This window comes from Triturus cristatus, chromosome 6 (assembly GCF_964204655.1).
Source record: "Triturus cristatus chromosome 6, aTriCri1.1, whole genome shotgun sequence".
Taxonomy (NCBI): Eukaryota; Metazoa; Chordata; class Amphibia; order Caudata; family Salamandridae; genus Triturus; species Triturus cristatus.
The window spans coordinates 26,922,603-26,944,571 of NC_140589.1; positions in this window are offsets into that span (position 1 = coordinate 26,922,603).

Consider the following 21,969-nt stretch of genomic DNA (forward strand, 5'->3'; position numbering starts at 1 on the left):
GAAAACCAACCAACGAAATACACAGGGCTCACTCAAACGCCATGCTGAATATTGCAAATGAGCACAATATGTCTACAAGCAGCTAAACACTGTCTGTAAGAGAGGCCTAAAAATTACTTCCTGATAGAAAACACAACCTGAGGAACAGCAATTTCCCTCCACTTCACCAATGCATGTAAAAAAGTAACTCACTGGAACAGAGCGTGACGTTCCCTGTGCAATTTAAAATTCTTGTATTTGGAAAAACATTTCATTTCCTTCTCCAAGTAACCTGATTGAATATCTGTCACTTCTATGTCATCTAAGAAAACTCACCCTAGCCAGACCTCCACTGGCTCCCCATCCAGAAGAGATGCCAGTTCACGATCCACACGCACGCCTACAAAGCCCTTCACAGCCTAGGACCTGCCTACTTCAAACATCGACTGAACTTCCACCAACCCGCTAGACACCTGTGCTCCTCTTCACTCGCCCTCGCACGCACCCTCTGCATTCGTCACAGCTGCAGCAGTGGCCGCTACTTCTCCTCCATCGCTGCCAAGACCTGGAACAGACTCACTGGCGGACTTCAGAAAGAGACTCAAGGCCTGGCTCTTCCATGGTGATGGACTTCCTGTCGTGTGCCTTTGTTGGCATGACTCATGACAAGCAGAACAACGTCACTATGTGGTCTTGGTGACGTTGAAATGCCATTGATAGGCATGTGTGCGGCTGAAGCATATTCGGCTTGTTCCAGTCTGTTATAAAGTGCTTGATCACCCTGGGACTTCTTGGCACTGGCCAGAAACAAGAGGGTATGTACTTTGACTCAACGTTATCACCGAGGACACAGTGCTCCAGTTCTAGGCTTTTCTTTTACAAGCCATGATGTCAGGTGTGCTAGGTCAATTGGATCATATCCTAGAACTGGAACTACAGCCCCCAGAATGCATTAGTGTTTAATGAACACCCAGGACGGGACTACAGTCTCCTTGGTTCCAGGGAGTTACCTTGAAACCTTACCATTTAGTTACCACTGAATCTAAAGATTTGCACAACCGATGGGCAAACAGGTGTATTTTGGTACTCCTTAGCAGAAGTCACAATTTATTTAACTGTCTGTGAGCAAGCAGAGGGAAGGCTCTGTCTACGGAGCTGCGGGGCTCACCTCAGATAGGTCCCTGGTCGTTGAAGCCGGGTGTTTCAGGTACTAAGGCCCTGCTGTACAAAGATCTCGTATTGAGTTTGCACTACATTTTTAAAGCAATCTGATTCAAGATGGCGATTTGTGCTGGATTGTAACCAAGTGTAAAGCATGGTAGCATAACACGCTGCATTGCATCATGCAGCGTGCAGGCAACGAGCATAAAGCCTCAAAGCATAGTTTGCACTAAACAATCCTGATCACAACGTTGACCCCCTTGCACCATGGTGCAAAGATGCCTGCCTTGGTGCCTGGCGGCAGAGAGTGCACCAGTGCCGGAGATGGCAGAACTGCCCCCTTCTTCCAGATATGGCCCAGTTCTGCTCTCTCCAGTTCACGCAACGCAGCTCAGGAACCTCACGCAGTGCAGCAACTTTGCTCACAGACTGTTTGGAAATACAGGCCAGACTCTTTATCTCCTTGAGATCACTTGGGGCGCTAGTGCTGCAGCGCACAGTGTGGCCAGCTGCAGTCTAAGCGCCAGCCCGGTCTCACCTGCGACCAGTGCTTTAAATGGGAAAAATTAAGTGCAGGTACTCATTGAAATGAGCTAGAGGTGTAGTGAGGGGGCGGGGCTAAGGGCACGACATGATGATACTTAACGACTTCTATATTAGTTGCCGCACATACCAAAACACATGAGAAATGTGTTCATATAAACAAAGCAGGTTAACTCATGACTCAAAATGAAAGAGTAATGGGATAATATGTTAACATTTCCTTTTTTTGCAATACTTGCACCTTCTTAATGTCATACTGTTAATTGCTGTTTGGCACCCTACTATATATTTTTGAGCATGTGAGTAGGAAGAAACTGAAAATACCCCCACGTCACACCAAAGCTCTAATGGCACCAAGCAAATGAAGCAACTCATCATGACCCTCCCCAGAAGATATCTCTTGTCTCTTCCATCAATCTATCCATTCATTCATTCATCCTCTCATCCTACCATTTACCTGCTGATGTCCACCATTTATCTTTTACATTCTATCGTCTAATCAGTCTTTCATCAATCATTCAGTTTCTCACCATTCCGTCTATCCACCCTTCATATCCAAACCTATCCATCCATCTCTAAACCTATCCATTCATCCATTCACTCACCCATCTCTTTATCCACCCTTTCCCTCATCCATCAATCCTTTCACTCATCCACCATCAACCCTTTCACTCCTTTATTCTATCCACCCTTTCACTCAATCCCTCCTTTCACTCATCCATCATCCACCCTTTCACCCATCCTCCCTACCTTTCATTCATCCATCCAAACTTTCAGTTATCCACCCATCATCCGCCCCTTTATCCAATAATCCACCCTCTTTCACCCATGCATGCTTTCAATCATCCATCCATCCATCTATACATCCACCCTTGCTCACTCAATAAATAAATAAATCCATCCACTCACTCACCCACCCACTCACCAACCCTCCCTTTTACGTTATTTATGAATCTTTGTCGCAGAGCAGACATGTCAAATAAAGTGCCACACATTTTCTTTCAAATACCTCCTGAGAGTGTCCGGATTCCTTCTCTCTTTCTTTCACTTTTTTCTAACAAAAACAGGCAGACACACAAACATAGCAGACACACAAGAGACTCGGGTATGAGGAAAGCCATCGTTTCTCTTCACCTACCCTGGGACTGGCCGTAGCCTGATGGCCACTGCCGGGGCACTGACTGCCATGATTCCTGTGCTTGCAGGAACACACAGGATAGTGTGAGTGTGATTGACAGCACAGGGCCTGAATGGACCCTGCTGGGTCAAGCACAGCGTGATGGTGAACACCGGACATTATTCAAACGAGTCCTGCTGAATAGCTCCGCTGGGGCTCAGATCGGGGCTGCAGAAGCGGTGCCTTGGCTGCCAGAGAAACTTACTACTCCTGCTCACCAGCACTGCCAATGAGCCTACCTTTTCATGAGTACCAGTAGTCTCCAGAGCAGGAGAGAAGTGCCGGAGCTCACAGCGATACATCTAAGAAGTGCTGGTACCCAGTACCGGTGAGTACCGGCCCATTTAAAGCGCTGCCTGCGACAGCTTAGTTCCGTACAGAGCAGTAACAGAGGTTTTCCATCTAGCGTTTCAGAGGGCCAGAGATGAATAAAGCACCTAGAGGACAGGTCCTTCAAGGCACACCGGGGCCAGACGCTGCCAGGCTGCAACAGGTAAACGGGTATCTCCTGCATCCGCACTACCCGGACCAGATTTGGAAACATCACCCATGAATTCATGTGACAAACACAGTTGGCGGTGGCCAGAGACCTCAGGTCATGTATGACATCTTCAGCCAGGCCTGTCTTTTTAGCCAACAGCACAGCATGCTGAGCCCGGACATGGAAGGAGTAAGGGCAACCACATGGCCCAAAACACAAGATCCTTTTGGCTAAATGATTGGCTGTAATTGATTAAATCAATCAATCATGTAACTTGTAAAGCGCACTACATACCCGGGCGGGTTTCAAGGCGCTGGGGGGGGGGGGAGCTGTTAGTGGTCGAAGAGCCAGGTCTTGAGTTGTCTCCTGAAGGTCAGCAGGTCTTCGGTTTGACGTAGGTGAAGGGGGAGGGTGTTCCAGGTCTTGGCGGCGCGATGGGAGAAGGATCTGCCTCTGGAAGTAGTTCTCCGGATGCGTGGGACCGTGGCCAGGGCGTGGACAGCTGAGCGGAGTTTTCTGTTGGGTACGAAGAAGGAGAGTTGGCTGGGCCGGTTTTGTGGAGTGCCTTGTGTGCGTGGATCAGGAGCTTGAAGGAGATTCTTTTGTCGACGGGGAGCCAGTGCAGGTTCGTCCGGTGGGGGGTGATGTGGTCGCGGCACGGGACGTCGAGGATCAGGCGTGCAGAGGCATTCTGGATTGTCTGTAGTCTGCTGATGAACTTGGACGAGGTTCCGGCGTAGAGGGCGTTTCCGTAGTCGAGCCTGCTGCTGACCTGGGTGACTGTTTTCCTCGTGTTTGTCGGGATCCATCTGAAGATCTTGCGGAGCATGCGGAGGGTGTTGAAACAGGTGGAGGAGACTGCGTTGACTTGTTTGGTCATGGAGAGTTTCGAGTCAAGGATGACTCCCAGGTTGCGTGCGTGGTCGGTGGGGGCCGGGGGGGACCCCAGTAATGTGGGCCACCAAGAGTCGTCCCAAGCAGAGGGGTTGGACCCGAGAATGAGGATTTCCGTTTTGTCTGTGTTCAGTTTGAGGCAGCTGTCCTCCATCCAGTCGGCGACGGCCTTCATTCCCTGGTGGAAGTTGGATTTGGCGGTGAGGGGGTCCTTGGTGAGGGAGAGGATCAGCTGAGTGTCGTCGGCGTAGGAGATTATGTTGAGGTTGTGTTGTCGGGCGATGCGTGCTAGTGGTGCCATGTGGACGTTGAACAGCATCGGGCTGAGGGAGGATCCCTGTGGGATGCCGCAGATGATCTTGAAGGCCTCGGAGCGGAACGGGGGAAGGCGGACTCTCTGAGTTCTGCCGGAGAGGAAGGAGGTGGTCCAGTCCAGGGCCTTGTTTCGGATCCCTGCGTCGAGGAGGCGCATGCGTAGTGTGCGGTGGCAGACGGTGTCGAAGGTGGCGGAGAGGTCTAGGAGGATGATGGCCGCCGTCTCGCCGTTGTCTAGCAGGATCCTGATGTCGTCTGTGGCGGCGATGAGGGCGGTCTCGTTGCTGTGGTTGCTGCGGAATCCTGATTGTGATGGGTCTAGGATGTTGTTGTCTTCGAGGTGTCGTGTGAGCTGGGTGTTTACTATCTTCTCGATGACCTTAGCTGGGAACGGGAGCAAGGAGATGGGCCGGAAGTTCTTGAGGTCGCTCGGGTCTGCTTTGGGTTTCTTCAGTAGGGTGTTGATCTCTGCGTGCTTCCAGTTTTCAGGGAAGGTGGCGGTCTCGAAGGAGAGGTTGATGATTTTGTGCAGGTGGGGTGCGATGGACTTGCTGGCTTTGTTGAAGATGTGGTGTGGGAGGGGGTCGGATGGGGAACCGGAGTGGATTGATCCCATGGTCTTGTTTGTGTCCTCGATGCTCATGTTGGCCCAGGTTGTCAGGGTGTCGTGGGTGGTGGGGTGCGGTGGGTTCGGTGCGGTGTGGTCGGCAGGGGTCGTCCAGGGTCTGAAGCTGTCGTGGATTTCGGTGATTTTCCGGTGAAAGTAGGTGGTGAGTGAGTCGCACAGGGCTTGTGATGGTGGGATGTCGTTGGCGTTGGAGCTGGGGTTGGAGAGTTCCTTCACAATGGTGAAGAGCTCCTTGCTGTTGTGTGCGTTGTTGTCAAGGCGGTCTGTGAAGGAGGTCCTTTTGGCGGTCCTGATGAGGTGGTGGTGGTTGCGGATGGCGTCTTTGTAGGCAGTGTGGTTGTCTGGCGTCTTGTTGCTGTTCCGTGTGTTTTCCAGTTTCCGGCAGGTGCGTTTGGAGTCGAGGAGTTCCGGGGTGAACCAGCTGACTCTTCTGCTGGTGCCTCTGTTGGTGGGGTTTTTCAGCGGCGCGATGGTGTTAGCGCAGTCGTTCATCCACCGTTCGAGGGAGAGCGCACCATCATCCGGGTTGGTGGGGTTCGTCGGAGGGTTGAGTGCGAGGCTTGTCTGTAGTTGTTCTTCAGTGATTTTGCCCCAGCGGCGCCGGGGGGTCTGTAGGGTGCGGTGGTGTGTGAGTGGTTTTCGGAAGGAGAAATGGATGCAGTGGTGGTCAGTCCAGGTGAGTTCGGAGGCGTGGCTGAAGGTGACTTGGGGGCTTGAGGAGAAGATTGTGTCAAGTGTGTCGCCAGCGATGTGGGTCGGCGTCGTGACGAGCTGTTTGAGTCCGAGGTTGGCGAGATTGTCGATCAGGGTGGAGGAGTTGCTGTCGTTGTTGTTCTCCAGGTGATAGTTCAGGTCTCCGAGGAGGATGTAGTTGGGGGAGGTCAGTGCGTGCGAGCTGATGAGGTCGGCGATGGAGTCGTAGAATTGAGGCCGGGGTCCTGGTGGTCTGTAGATGAGGGTGCCTCTTAGGGTGGTCTTAGGGTCCGCGTGGATCTGTAAGTGCATGTGTTCGGCAGTGCTGAGGGTGTTATTGGTGTTTGTAGAGATCTTGATGGTGTTTTTGTGGACGATGGCGATACCTCCTCCGGCTCTGTTTACGCGGTCTCTGCAAGTGATCTTGTACCCGTCTGGGATGGCTATGGCGATGTCTGGCGCAGAGGTTTCGTTCATCCAGGTTTCGGTCAGGAAGGCAACGTCCGGAGATGTAGTGTCAAGTAGGTCCCAGAGTTCGACGGCGTGTTTGTGTGCGGAGCGGTGTGAGAAGTTGGCCTGGTATATGCTGCTCACTAATTCTAGTGATCACCTTGTACCATGCCAAACAACCCTTATGGTGGTGGTTGAAGTCAACCTTGATAGACCAGCTATCCTAGTGGTAGCGTGGACAGTGCAGTCTGCAGGCTAAACTCTTGAGGGCATGTGAAGCCAGCTGTTTTACCATATGTAACCTCCTTGAATACCAAATGAAAGGACACCACACAGATATATATTCAAAATATATATGTATTTATTTACTTAAAAGTATCCCCTATACTCTTTATGAGCACAGAAGCACATTCGTTAAAACAAGGCAGTGTTTAAATATACAAAAGTTGCACAATTATGGATGGGCCAGGTGGCCAGCTAAACCATATACTAAAATAGTGGTATAAGGACCACAAATAGAAAGGAAAGAAGGCCTAGGGCCTTGGGAATCGCTGGGACGACAAGGAGCTAACTGTAGTTAGTGACCAGGAGGCCCACAGGATGCGTGTGCAGTGTGAAAAGTTACACGCGTGCACCTATTGATTTCAATGGGTGCGTAAAAGTCACAAAGTTAAAGAAAAAGGAACCTTCCGGATGGACTAGAACCTAGCAACTTGAAACCTAGACACTAGAGATGTTTCTCTCCAAAGGAGCACCGGAGTGCCAGCGTTACCTCACCCACAGGAAGCGGGTGCATAGGTGTCAAAGTACGTCGGGTTTCGTCGTGCAGGTCTATGGAGCCTGAAGATGAAGATGCTGCAGGCGGCCAGGCAGGAAGAGTTCGGGTGGATCCACGGGTGGATCTGAAGAGTAGATGACCTGTAAGCAGAGGGGACAGTGTCCAAAGTCACTAGCCAGTGACCGGCGTGGAACCAGGAAGGAACCAGGCGAAGTCGGGTGCCAACAGGTGAAGAAGGGAAGCTTGTCTCCGCAGCCACGTGGAAGTGAAGGGATCGATGATGACCAGGAGTCACTCACGAGCTGTCCCACGAAGGCTCTAGCTGATGGCGGTGTCGGCTTCTCGATTGGAGCAAACAGGCCTTGGCTAATGCAAGCCACGCAGGAGTCGATAAAAGCTTGGTGCTCTAACCAGCAAGGTCAGAGGGGCTGCTCCTTTTCACTGAGCAAGGGCCAGCCTGGAGCAACGAGACCAGCGGTGTTGTTCGTAGATTTCGTCTCCAAGATGGCCACTAGCCAACGGGCCAGTAACCGGGATGACGCGTCAAGTGGCAAAAAGCAAAAGGGCCCCACGCAGATCTCGTGGATGCTGGAGGGCTGGTCTTTGGTGCAAATGCTGCTCGGTGTTGGGGTTTCTCAGGGCCCAAAGCACAGCATTGAGGATGCCTCAGGTGCTGCGCAGTCAGCTTCTCGTGGACGTTTCAAGATGGCCGGTCCCACGTCTCTCGGTGCCTCCACGGGTCTCTTCTTTGCATGGACTGTGGATCTGGTTTAGAGATGTCTGGGAGTCTGGGTCTTGTCGGGCTCTGGACTCGGTCTCCGGCGGGAAGCGGCGGCAAAGCAGTCGTCGAGTTGCTGGATGGTGCCTGTATTCACAGGGTGGTCACTCCTTGGCCACAAGGGAGATTCTCTTCAGTCTTCTGTGCAGCAGAACGTCGAAGTCCAGTAGTTCTTCTTGTTTAAGTCGAGTTTCAGGATGATCTGAAGTCTTGGGACACAGCTCCTACTCTTATTCCAAATCTAGGGGCCGGATTACCTGCTAGGTCCCTCCTCTGGGTGGGACCAGGAAGGGGGGTGGTTACACCCCCTTTCCTTTGTCCAGTTTCGCGCCAGGACTGGGGCTGGAGAGCCCCGGCTCCGGTTTGAACTGGCATATGCACAGGGACACATTGTGTGCCCCAGACATGTCTCAATCTATTCAGCCCTCCCTAACCCACTACACAAAATCCTGTCTGGGGTGGTGCTAGCACCTCCCCTGGCAGGAAACCATTTGTCCAAACCTTCCAAGCTGGAAGGACTCCCAGCAGCAGGAGGGCAGACTTGTGTCTGTGGTGGCAGCATCCATTTTGTGATACTGAGGCTCTGTTTAACTTTACCCGGGTTTCAGGTTAGGTACATGTTGTGTCCCTCTAGAAGGGTGGAATACTACCCCCGTCACCAGAACTGGCGAGGGGGTAGTATTCCAAATCGTATGACACCTTACTCGACATGTTTTGATAAAGCTAAACCAAAGTTAGCATTTGACCGCGAGGTACATAATGCACTTAAGAGTATATGGTATGGCAATATCATGAAACAGCTAAAGGACGTTGTTCCGAAAGCTGCAGACAGGCTCAGCTCATGCCAGAGCACCATCTCACATGGAACCCAGCACTCTGCCTCCAGGATTGTTAAGGCCTGCCATAGGAGTGGCTGATAGGTTACCATGTGTCCATATATGTTGGATATAGATATACTATATCTAAGTAAGAGGTGATTACACCAACTTACCCCAGCTGAGTGATCAGCCAGTTGTGTTTAATAGTGAGGCCAGGCAAGGGGTGGCATAATACATGCTGCAGCCCCTGGTAGGCCTTGGATACACCTATGCCCTGGGTACCTGGGGTACACTGTTACAGGGTCCAATAAGGTGAACCAGTTCCAATTGGTAATGCACCTAGTGTGCATTGGCATTAGTTTAGGGAGAGAGCAGCAGAGCTGTGGGTCTGATTAGCAGGCCCACAGCCACACTAAGTCATAAAACCAGTGAAGCAAAAGCAAAAATTTGGGGTGACCATAGGATAGCAGACCCTACTCTCCTACAAGCGGGTGTTGATCTGGATGCATCTGAGCTGGTTGGTTTCCGTTGTGGTGGGTGTCTTGGCGCTTTCGTGGCAGGAGAAGTTGCAGTTTCGGCAGGTCAAGGGGCCGTGGGTGCGCCTCGGGGCGACCTTGCAGCAGGTGTGGGCCCTTCCTGGGTTGAGAGGGATGAGGGTCTTGGCGTCGTAGCGGAGGCGGTGGTCCTCATGGCAGGCGCGGGGGCCAGGGGTTCTGTCGCTGGGCACGGTCCAGGCGTGGACGGGCGCAGACGGGCTTGCCTTAGGCGTGCCTTTGGCGCGGCCGCACAGCGGCCGCCATATATGGGGAGGTGGGGAGGGAGGAGCAGCTGGGAGGCGGGAGGTGAGGGACAGTAGTGGCGAATGGGTGTGGAGGAGGCGAGGCCGCAGGGGAGGCAGCGGCAGGGATTGGGGACAGGAGACCGGCGAGGTGGTACAGAAGATAAACGGGGCAGAAAACAGGGTCACAGGCACAAAGTAAACACGTGGACGGCGAGGTGGTACAGAAATAAAAAAGGGGGCACAGAAGTAGAGCGGCGAGCGGGGGGGCAGGGGGCACGGGCAGTTACAGGCACAAATCAGGGTCATAGAGGCAAAAGGCAAAGAGACAGCCCAAGGGAAATGGAACGAACCTAAGGCCACCACTGGCCACCAGGGATGAGGCGCAGGTGGAAGCCTGCGGGTGGTGGAGGGCCTCGAATTCTCCGGCGGCAGCGGCGACAGCGGGGGGTGCAGGCGGAGCTGCAGCGGGGGGGAGCGACCTACCAGAAAGTCAAGGGTCGCTCTCCTCACCGCGCAGCGACCGCCATATATGGGGAGGTGGGGAGGGAGGAGCAGCTGGGAGGCAGGAGGCGAGGGACAGAATTGGTGAATGGGCGCGGATGGACCGCAGGGGAGGCAGCGGCGGGGACGGGGGACAGGAGACCGGCGAGGTGGTACAGAAGATAAACGGGGCACAAAACAGGGTCACAGGCACAAAGTAAACACGTGGACGGCGAGGTGGTACAGAAATAAAAAAGGGGGCACAGAAGCGGAGCGGCGAGCGAGGGGCAGGGGGCACAGACAGTCACAGGCACAAAATCAGGGTCACAGAGGCAAAAAGCAAAGGAACAGCACAAGGTAAATGGCACAGAGCAGAGCGGTGAGCGGGGGGCAGGGGGCACGGGCAGTTACAGGCACAAATCAGGGTCACAGAGGCAAAAGGCAAAGAGACAGCACAAGGGAAATGGAACGAACCTAAGGCCACCACTGGCCACCAGGGATGAGGCGCAGGTGGAAGCCTGCGGGTGGTGGAGGGCCTCGAATTCTCCGGCAGCAGCGGCGGCAGCGGGGTTGCAGGTGGAGCTGCAGCGGGGGGGGGGAGCGACCTACCAGAAGGTCAAGGGTCGCTTAAAGGTGTCAGAAAGGGCATGGGGACACTTGGCAGCTATGATCACTCAATTGGCCATATGATTCCATGTCATCAAAGACATCCCATACACACCACACTTACATTCCATAAAACACTGCACTGTAGACCCCAGTCCAAGAAATGTGAACCAAGGCTACGACTCCAGGAACGATTCAGTCGTTAAGTGTTAGGCCGTGGTGTTCAGTCGTTAAGTGTTAGGCCGTGGTGTTCAGTCGTTAAGTGTTAGGCCGTGCTGTTTAGTCGTTAAGTGTTAGGCCGTGGTGTTCCGTCGTGAAGTGTTAGGCCGTGGTGTTCAGTCGTTACGTGTTAGGCCGTGGTGTTCAGTCGTTAAGTGTTAGGCCGTGGTGTTCAGTCGTTAAGTGTTAGGCCGTGCTGTTTAGTCGTTAAGTGTTAGGCCGTGGTGTTCCGTCGTTAAGTGTTAGGCCGTGGTGTTCAGTCGTTACGTGTTAGGCCGTGGTGTTCAGTCGTTAAGTGTTAGGCCGTGCTGTTTAGTCGTTAAGTGTTAGGCCGTGGTGTTCCGTCGTTAAGTGTTAGGCCGTGGTGTTCCGTCGTTACGTGTTAGGCCGTGCTGTTTAGTCGTTAAGTGTTAGGCCGTGGTGTTCAGTCGTTAAGTGTTAGGCCGTGGTGTTCCGTCGTTAAGTGTTAGGCCGTGGTGTTCAGTCGTTACGTGTTAGGCCGTGGTGTTCAGTCGTTAAGTGTTAGACCGTGGTGTTCAGTCGTTAAGTGTTAGGCCGTGCTGTTTAGTCGTTAAGTGTTAGGCCGTGGTGTTCAGTCGTTATGTGTTAGGCCGTGGTGTTCCGTCGTTAAGTGTTAGGCCGTGGTGTTCAGTCGTTACGTGTTAGGCCGTGGTGTTCAGTTGTTAAGTGTTAGGCCGTGGTGTTCAGTCGTTAAGTGTTAGGCCGTGGTGTTCAGTCGTTACGTGTTAGGCCGTGGTGTTCAGTCGTTAAGTGTTAGGCCGTGGTGTTCAGTCGTTAAGTGTTAGGCCGTGCTGTTTAGTCGTTAAGTGTTAGGCCGTGGTGTTCCGTCGTTAAGTGTTAGGCCGTGGTGTTCCGTCGTTACGTGTTAGGCCGTGGTGTTCAGTCGTTAAGTGTTAGGCCGTGCTGTTTAGTCGTTAAGTGTTAGGCCGTGGTGTTCAGTCGTTAAGTGTTAGGCCGTGCGGTTTAGTCGTTAAGTGTTAGGCCGTGGTGTTCAGTCGTTACGTGTTAGGCCGTGGTGTTCAGTCGTTAAGTGTTAGGCCGTGGTGTTCAGTCGTTAAGTGTTAGGCCGTGCTGTTTAGTCGTTAAGTGTTAGGCCGTGGTGTTCCGTCGTTAAGTGTTAGGCCGTGGTGTTCAGTCGTTACATGTTAGGCCGTGGTGTTCAGTCGTTAATTGTTAGGCCGTGCTGTTTAGTCATTAAGTGTTAGGCCGTGGTGTTCCGTCGTTAAGTGTTAGGCCGTGGTGTTCCGTCGTTACGTGTTAGGCCGTGCTGTTTAGTCGTTAAATGTTAGGCCGTGGTGTTCAGTCGTTAAGTGTTAGGCCGTGGTGTTCCGTCGTTAAGTGTTAGGCCGTGGTGTTCAGTCTGTGAGAAGTTGGCCTGATGTATGATGTCACTAGTTATAGTGTACACCTTATATCAGTCCAAATACCCTTATGGTGATTGGTTGTAAAGTCAACCTTATAGACCAGCTATCCTAGTGGTAGCATGGACAAGAGCAGTCTTAGGCTAAACTCTGAATGGCATGTGAAGCCAGCTGTGATACCATATATAATCCCTTGAATACCAAATGAAAGGACACCACAACAGATATATATATATAAAATAAAGTGTATTTATTCTAAGCAAACCCTCAGCACTCTTTATGAGTTTAGAGGTAAGTACAACACAGTCTTATTAATGCATACAGTAAGTCACACAGGTAAGTAATACAGTTAGGCCCTAGGGGCCACGCAAACCATATACTAAATAAGTGGTATAAGAACCACTGTCACGGAAATAGAATAGGCCTAGGCCTAGGGAATCGCTGGGGCTACACTACACTAGCGTTAGTTAGGGAGTGGGAGGCCCACGGGATTCGTGTGCAGAGTGGAAACACTCACGCGTAATGCGTAACAGTCAATAGCAATGTTACAGTTTAGAAATAGATAGATTTAGGACACTTCCGGAGTAGCTAGGAAGTTGAGACTTGAAAACTAGACACTAGGATAGTCACTATCCTGATGAGCACCGGAGTACCCAAGTTACCTAGCCCACAGGCTGCGGGTGCATAGGGGTGAAGATGCGTCGTTTTCGTCGTCGACTCCTATGGATGCCTGAAGAAAGATGCTGACAGGCAGTCAGGGGAGAGTGTCCGGTGGATCCCCAGCCTGGGATCAAGAAGAGAAGAAACCTGCAAGCAGAGGGGACAGAGTCAAGGTCACTAGCCAGTGACCACGTGGAACCAGGAAGGAACCAGGCGATGTCGTGAAGAGTTGCAGGGGAAGGTGAAGCTTGTCGCTGGAGCCAGGAGGACCAGGAAGCGTCGAGGACGACCAGGACCAGGAGGCGAGCTGTCCCACGAAGGCTCTTGCTGTCGGCGGCGTCGAAGTTGGACTAGGACTCACCAAGCCTTGGCAAGCGGAACCCACGAAGAACAAGGGACTTGCTTCTGGTGCAGACCAGGAAGGTCTGGGGTGCTTCTTCTTTGCAGAGAAGCGGGAGCCAGTCTGGAGGAGCCAAACCAGCGCAGAAGATTTTAGGGAGCGTCGTCACAAAGGCCACTAGCCAGCGGGCAAGCAACCGGACAGACGCGGCAAGCAGGAAAATGCTGAAGGGCCCCACGCAGGACTCGTGGAGTGTGGGGGGCTGGTCTTCGGTGCAGATGGTGCTTGGGGTTGGGGCTTCTCAATCCCCGGTGCACAACTTCGAGGGTACCTCAGAAGCTGCGCTGTAAGTTACTAGCCACTTTTCCCAGGTAGCCGGTCCCACGTCGCTCGTCGCCTCCACGGATCTCAGCTCTGCTGCAGATGTGGATGAGGGTCGGAGAAGTCTGGAAATCAAGGCTCTGGTCGGGCTCTGCAGTCGGTTCCTCGTCGAACGTTTCACAAAGCAAAGGGTAGTCACTTGATGGTGCCTGTTTGCACAGGGTAGCCACTCCTTGGCTACAAGGGAGATTCTTCAGTCTTCTTCTTTCGTCGAATGTCGAAGGTCCAGAGTTTCTGTTCAGTTTTGCAGGTTCAGGATAATCTAATCTCTTGAGGCCCAACTCCCACTCTTATACTAATCTGGGGGGCTGGGATACCTGCTAGGTCACGCCTTATGGGTGGGACCTGGGAGGGGGTGGTTACACCCACTTCCCTTTGTCCAGTTTCGCGCCAGAGCTGGGGCTGGAGTGCCCCAGCGCCGGTTTGAACTGGACTATGCAAGGAACACCTTGTGTGCCCCAGGCATGTCTCATTCCTTTCAGCCCACCCTGCCCCAATACACTAAAGGCTGTCTGGGGAGGTGCTAGCACCTCCCCAAGCAGGAAACCTATTGTCCAGGCCTCCCTGGCTGGGATCCCTCCCAGCAGCAGGAGGTCAGACTTGTGTCGTGGCAGCAGCATCCATTTTGTGATGCTGAGGCTTTGGTCAGAGGCTAACAGTTGAAGTATGATTTTAACATGTCTTTCCCTCTAGAAGGGGGGAATAATATTCTCATGTCCAGAAATGGCATGGGGGTATTATTCCCGAGTGTTAGACACCTTACACGACATGCTTTGATAAAGCCAAACCATAGTTACCATAACCGTCTAAGATTATAAGGCACTTTAAGAGTATATGGTAGGCTATATCATAGAACAGCTATAAGGACATGGTTCCGAAAGCTGCAGACAGGCTCAGCTCATGCTAGAGCACCATCTCACATGTTACCAAGCACTCTGCCTCCAGGATTGTCAAGGCCTGCCATAGGAGTGACTGATAGGTACACATGTGTCTATATGTAAGTTAGGTATAGGAATACTACACCTAAGCAAGGGGTGATTACACGACCTTGCCCCAGCTGAGTGATCAGCCAGTTGTGTCAAAATGGAAGGCCAGGCCAGGGGTGGCACAATACATGCTGCAGCCCCTGGTAGGCCTAGGGTACACCTATGCCCTGGGTACCTAGGGTACACTGTACAGGGGCCAATAAGGTGATCCTATCCAAATGGGTTATGCACCTAAAGTACATAGTAGTAATTTAGAGAGAGAACAGCAGGGCTGTGGGTCTGATTAGCAGGCCCACAGCCACATCTAAGTCGTAAACCAGTAAAGCAAAAGCAAAAAGTGGGGGTGAACATAGAAAGCAGACCCTACTCTCCTACACAACCCCCCCCCAAACTTAGGGACATTAAACTAACCTTGACCAGTTGAGTCTTCATGTTCTAAGTGGAAATATCTGGAGAGTCCATCTGCATTGGCATGGTCAGTCCCAGGTCTATGTTCCACTGTGAAGTCCATCCCCTGTAGGGAAATGGACCACCTAAGAAGTTTGGGATTTTCACCCTTCATCTGATTTAGCCACAAGAGGGGCTTATGGTCTGTCTGAATCTTGAAGTGAGTGCCAAACAAGTATGGCCTCAGCTTCTTCAGGGCCCAAACCACAGCAAAGGCCTCCCTCTCAATAGCTGACCAACGTTTCTCTCTAGGGGTCAGCCTTCTACTTATAAAAGCAATGGGCTGGTCTTGACCATCTACATTCAGTTGTGAAAGAACAGCTCCCACACCTAACTCAGAAGCATCTGTCTGGACAATGAACTCTTTGGAGTAGTCTGGACTTTTCAGAATAGGTGCACTGCACATGGCCTGCTTCAGGTCATCAAATGCTTTTTGACAGCTTGCTGTCCACTGAACTTTCTTTGGCATCTTCTTGGAGGTCAAGTCATTAAGTGGTGTCACTATGGACCCATAGTTCTTAACAAACTTTCTGTAGTACCCAGACAGGCCCAAGAAAGCTCTGACCTGAGTCTGGGTAGTTGGAGGAGCCCAGTCCTTTATGGTCTGGATCTTGCTCTCCAGTGGTTGAACCTGACCCCCACCAACTAGGTGGCCCAGGTATACAACCTTGCTCTGCCCTATCTGGCACTTAGTGGCCTTGATAGTGAGGCCTGCCTTTTGCAGGGCCTCTAAAACATTCCTCAGGTGGACCAGGTGATCCTCCCAGGTGGAGCTAAAGACAGCAATATCATCAAGATAAGCTGCACAATAATCATCCAACCCAGTAAGGACTTGATTCACCAGCCTTTGGAAAGTGGCAGGTGCATTCTTCAAACCAAAGGGCATTACCACAAATTGATAATGTCCTCCTGGGGTCGAGAAAGCAGTTTTGGCCCTTGCACTCTCAGCTAGTCTGATTTGCCAGTAGCCTGCTGTTAGGTCAAATGTGCTCAAAAACTTAGCAGCTGCCAGTCTGTCAATGAGCTCATCTGCCCTAGGTATTGGGTGGGCATCTGTCCTAGTGACAGCATTGAGACCTCTGTAATCCACGCAAAACCTCATCTCTCTCTTACCATCTTGGGTGTGAGGTTTTGGCACAAGGACTACAGGACTAGCCCAAGGGCTCTCTGAAGGTTCAATGACTCCCAGCTCCAACATCTTTTGTACCTCAACTTTTATGCAGTCCCTGACATGGTCAGGTTGCCTGTAGATTTTACTCTTCACAGGCAGACTGTCACCAGTGTCCACCTCATGGGTGCACCAGTTTGTCTGACTTGGGGTCAGAGAGAACATATGTCTGTAGGCCTGCAGAACTTGTCTGCAGTCCTGTTGCTGATGGACAGTGAGGCTGTCAGAAAAGACCACACCATCAACTGAGCCATCATCAGGGTTCTGAGTCAACAGGTCTGGGAGAGGGTCACTCTCTTCCTCCTGCCCCTCATCTGTAGCCATGAGTAGCCCCATGTCTGCCCTGTCAACATATGCCTTCAATCTGTTGACATGAAGCACCCTGTGGGGGCTTCTGGGAGTCCCAAGGTCCACCAAGTAGGTGACTTCTCCCTTTTTCTCAACAATAGTGTGGGGTCCAGACCATTTGTCTTGGAGTGCTGCTGGGGCCACTGGCTCCAACACCCACACTTTCTGTCCTGGCTGGTAAACAGTCAGTACAGCCTTTTGGTCATGCCAAGCTTTTTGGAGTTCTTGGCTTGCCTCAAGGTTTTTAGAAGCCTTCTTCATATACTCTGCCATCCTGGAGCGGAGACCAAGTACATAATCCACTATGTCTAGTTTGGGTTGTCTGAGAGGTCTCTCCCATCCTTCCTTCACCAAACACAGGGGTCCTCTTACAGGATGCCCAAACAAAAGCTCAAAAGGGCTGTAGCCAACCCCCTTTTGTGGGACCTCTCTGTAAGCAAACAGAAGGCAGGGTAAAAGGATGTCCCATCTTCGCCTAAGCTTGTCTGGTAATCCTTTTATCATTCCCTTTAGGGTCTTGTTGAATCTCTCAACAAGCCCATTGCACTGTGGGTGATAGGGTGTGGTGAACTTATAGTTAACACCACACTCCTTCCACATTGCAGTCAAGTATCCTGACATAAAGTTGGCACCTCTGTCAGAAATGACCTCCTTTGGAAAGCCCACTCTGGAGAATACTCCCAGCAGGGCCCTTGCCACAACAGGAGCTGTTGTGGTCCTCAGGGGAATTGCTTCTGGGTACCTGGTGGCATGGTCCACTATCACCAGTATGAATCTGTGCCCAGATGCTGTTTGTGGGTCCATTGGTCCTACAATATCTATGCCCACTCTTTCAAAGGGGACCCCCACCACAGGTAGTGGTATGAGGGGGGCCTTTGTGGTGCCACCTGATTTGCCACTGGCTTGGCAGGTGACACAGGAGCGACAAAACTCCTTAGTATCTTCTGACATATGGGGCCAGTGAAAGTGAGGGACAAGCCTGTCCCAAGTCTTGTTCTGGCCTAAATGTCCTGCAAGGGGAATATCATGGGCCAAGGTTAGAAGGAAGCCTCTGAACTTCAGTGGTATGACCAACCTCCTGGATGCACCAGGCTTGGGGTCTCTAGCCTCTGAGTACAGTAGCCCTTCATCCCAATACACTCTATGGGTACCTTGAGCATTCCCTGCAGCCTCAGCAGCAGCCAGCTGTCTGAGGGGTTCAAGAGAGGGGCAGTCTAATTGAGCCTGCCTCAGATCTGCCCTGGAAGGTCCCCCTGTCCCAAGAAACTCAACCTGATCAGGTTCAAGTTCTTCTAGGACAGTTCCTTCAGGGCTCTCAGAACCATCCTCCTGGGAGGGCTGATCCACCACCTGAGGCAGGGGGGAAGGCATAGCCTTAACCCTACTGCTCTTTCTCTTGGATTGTGACTGGTCCATAGTTTCAGGATCCAGCACTTGTTCAGTGTTGCACTTTTTGGCCTGTGACCTGGTCACAGCAAGGACATGTGCATCTATCCCCAGCATTTCTGCATGGGTCCTATACTCCACTTCAGACCAAACTGAAGTTTCAAGATCATTGCCCAGTAAACACTCTACAGGAAGGTCTGAACTAACAACAACTTTCTTGAGGCCAGTTACCCCTCCCCAGGAGAAGTTAACAATAGCCACACTATGGGAGGTAGTGGCATTGCTAGCGTTGGTCACTAGGTAATTCTCACCTAGTATGATCTGTCCAGGGTCCACAAAAGCAGGTGTCACCATTGTGACACTAGCCCCAGTGTCCCTGTAGGCCTGAGCCATTCTTTGGTTGATAAAAGGTGTCTGTCTGTACTTGCCCAGGTTACTGGGGCCTACAGTAGAGGACAAAGCTAAGTCCCCATCACAGATCAGGACAGCCTGAGTAGGCACTCTGACTAGGCCAGAATCCTCCTCAGTTCCCAGGGTTAACCCTACTACACCCTTTTGCTGGGAACCACCACTTACAGCTGAACTAGGGGGTACAGTTGCCTTAGGGGCAATGGTGGCTGGGGGCTTATCCTTTTTGGTGCACTCACTAAACCAATGTGAGGTAGACTTACAATAGTTGCACCATGGTTTCTTTTGGCCTTCTTTCTTCTTATCCTTTTTGGAACCACCCTCCCCCTGAGCCTTTTGGGGGCCTGGTGAAGACTTCTGGTCTTTTTGTTTCTGCTCATTACCCTTCTGGTCTGCCTTTTTCTGATCACCGCCCTGGTTCTGGTTTTTCTGCTTAACTCTAGTCCTGACCCATCTATCTGCCTTCTTTCCCAATTCTTGGGGAGAAGTCAGATCAGAATCAATCAGGTGTTGATGCAATAGCTGGTTTTGACAGTTGTTAAGTATTTGTTCTCTCATGATCAAATTATACAATCCTGTATAGTCCTTAACCTTACTTCCCAATAGCCAGCCTTCCAGAGCCTTAGTGGCACAATCTACAAAGTCAGTCCAGTCCTGAGTCTGTGTCTTCTGGGTATCCCTGAACAACAACCTGTATTGTTCAGTGGTTAGGCCAAACCCATCAATCAGAGCACTCTTCAGGACAGTGTAATTATCTGCATCCTCATCACTAACTGTGAGGAGCTTGTCTCTTCCTTTCTCAGAGAAGGAGAGCCACAAGATAGCTGCCCACTGACTTTGGGGTACCTGCTGTACTTTGCAAGCTCTCTCCAAAGCAGTTATCCATTTGTGGATGTCATCCCCACACTTGTAGGGAGGGACAATCTTGCTCAGGTTTCTATTATCATAGTGCCTGTCTCTATCTCTAGGAATGTTGCTGCCACCAGTGGGTTCTAACCCACTTAACTTTTGTTCTCTAGCCAGAGCAAGCTTCTCTTTGGCAAGGGCAAGCTCTTCCCTCTGAATCCTCAGATTAGCCTCCCTCATTCTGGCTGCATGCTCCTTTCTCTCAGGTGAAGTCATTCCCCTGTGAGAGGAAGCATTAGAGGTGTCAGAGACATGGGAGTGGATGGATTCCCTTGAAGGGGATCTGTCCCTCCTGCTTCTCTGTGAATGTCTACTTGTGGGTCTGTATGGGGGGACCCCATGCAAACTCCCATGTAAACTTAAGTTAGCCTGGCTAAGTCTCCTTACTTGGCTCTGGCTGTCTACCTCCCCATCTGAAGGCCCATCTGACTCCTCTGTGGTGGGTAGACCCTCCTCTGCGCCTAGGGCACCTTCCTGTGATGCCCTCTGAGCATCATACTCCTCTAGGAGTTGTCTTAACTGAAGGAGGGTAGGGTTTGCACCCTGTTTTATTCCTCTGGAGGTACACAATTGTCTCATCTCCTGGAATGTTAAGGTATCATACCTAGAGGGGGTCTTCTGCAGACCTGCCCCTCCTGAGAGAGCATCTACTTGATCTCCTCCCAGAGGCATGATCTAGTGAGGGTGTGGTGTGTGCACCTACCTACACTAGTTGTATCTACTAAACCTTTCTAGTAGTTGTAGTCAGGGTGTGTTATTCCCTTCAACCTACAACTACAAAGTCCAGTAGGACTTAAGTATAATAATCTATGTTATATGTACCTAGACAATATCTGTGTGATCTTTCAATTTAGTATCTCAAGATTACAATGGTATTACAACAGCAAGCTCAGATCCCAACCGCTGCTCACCAATGTGAGAAGTTGGCCTGATGTATGATGTCACTAGTTATAGTGTACACCTTATATCAGTCCAAATACCCTTATGGTGATTGGTTGTAAAGTCAACCTTATAGACCAGCTATCCTAGTGGTAGCATGGACAAGAGCAGTCTTAGGCTAAACTCTGAATGGCATGTGAAGCCAGCTGTGATACCATATATAATCCCTTGAATACCAAATGAAAGGACACCACAACAGATATATATATATAAAATAAAGTGTATTTATTCTAAGCAAACCCTCAGCACTCTTTATGAGTTTAGAGGTAAGTACAACACAGTCTTATTAATGCATACAGTAAGTCACACAGGTAAGTAATACAGTTAGGCCCTAGGGGCCACGCAAACCATATACTAAATAAGTGGTATAAGAACCACTGTCACGGAAATAGAATAGGCCTAGGCCTAGGGAATCGCTGGGGCTACACTACACTAGCGTTAGTTAGGGAGTGGGAGGCCCACGGGATTCGTGTGCAGAGTGGAAACACTCACGCGTAATGCGTAACAGTCAATAGCAATGTTACAGTTTAGAAATAGATAGATTTAGGACACTTCCGGAGTAGCTAGGAAGTTGAGACTTGAAAACTAGACACTAGGATAGTCACTATCCTGATGAGCACCGGAGTACCCAAGTTACCTAGCCCACAGGCTGCGGGTGCATAGGGGTGAAGATGCGTCGTTTTCGTCGTCGACTCCTATGGATGCCTGAAGAAAGATGCTGACAGGCAGTCAGGGGAGAGTGTCCGGTGGATCCCCAGCCTGGGATCAAGAAGAGAAGAAACCTGCAAGCAGAGGGGACAGAGTCAAGGTCACTAGCCAGTGACCACGTGGAACCAGGAAGGAACCAGGCGATGTCGTGAAGAGTTGCAGGGGAAGGTGAAGCTTGTCGCTGGAGCCAGGAGGACCAGGAAGCGTCGAGGACGACCAGGACCAGGAGGCGAGCTGTCCCACGAAGGCTCTTGCTGTCGGCGGCGTCGAAGTTGGACTAGGACTCACCAAGCCTTGGCAAGCGGAACCCACGAAGAACAAGGGACTTGCTTCTGGTGCAGACCAGGAAGGTCTGGGGTGCTTCTTCTTTGCAGAGAAGCGGGAGCCAGTCTGGAGGAGCCAAACCAGCGCAGAAGATTTTAGGGAGCGTCGTCACAAAGGCCACTAGCCAGCGGGCAAGCAACCGGACAGACGCGGCAAGCAGGAAAATGCTGAAGGGCCCCACGCAGGACTCGTGGAGTGTGGGGGGCTGGTCTTCGGTGCAGATGGTGCTTGGGGTTGGGGCTTCTCAATCCCCGGTGCACAACTTCGAGGGTACCTCAGAAGCTGCGCTGTAAGTTACTAGCCACTTTTCCCAGGTAGCCGGTCCCACGTCGCTCGTCGCCTCCACGGATCTCAGCTCTGCTGCAGATGTGGATGAGGGTCGGAGAAGTCTGGAAATCAAGGCTCTGGTCGGGCTCTGCAGTCGGTTCCTCGTCGAACGTTTCACAAAGCAAAGGGTAGTCACTTGATGGTGCCTGTTTGCACAGGGTAGCCACTCCTTGGCTACAAGGGAGATTCTTCAGTCTTCTTCTTTCGTCGAATGTCGAAGGTCCAGAGTTTCTGTTCAGTTTTGCAGGTTCAGGATAATCTAATCTCTTGAGGCCCAACTCCCACTCTTATACTAATCTGGGGGGCTGGGATACCTGCTAGGTCACGCCTTATGGGTGGGACCTGGGAGGGGGTGGTTACACCCACTTCCCTTTGTCCAGTTTCGCGCCAGAGCTGGGGCTGGAGTGCCCCAGCGCCGGTTTGAACTGGACTATGCAAGGAACACCTTGTGTGCCCCAGGCATGTCTCATTCCTTTCA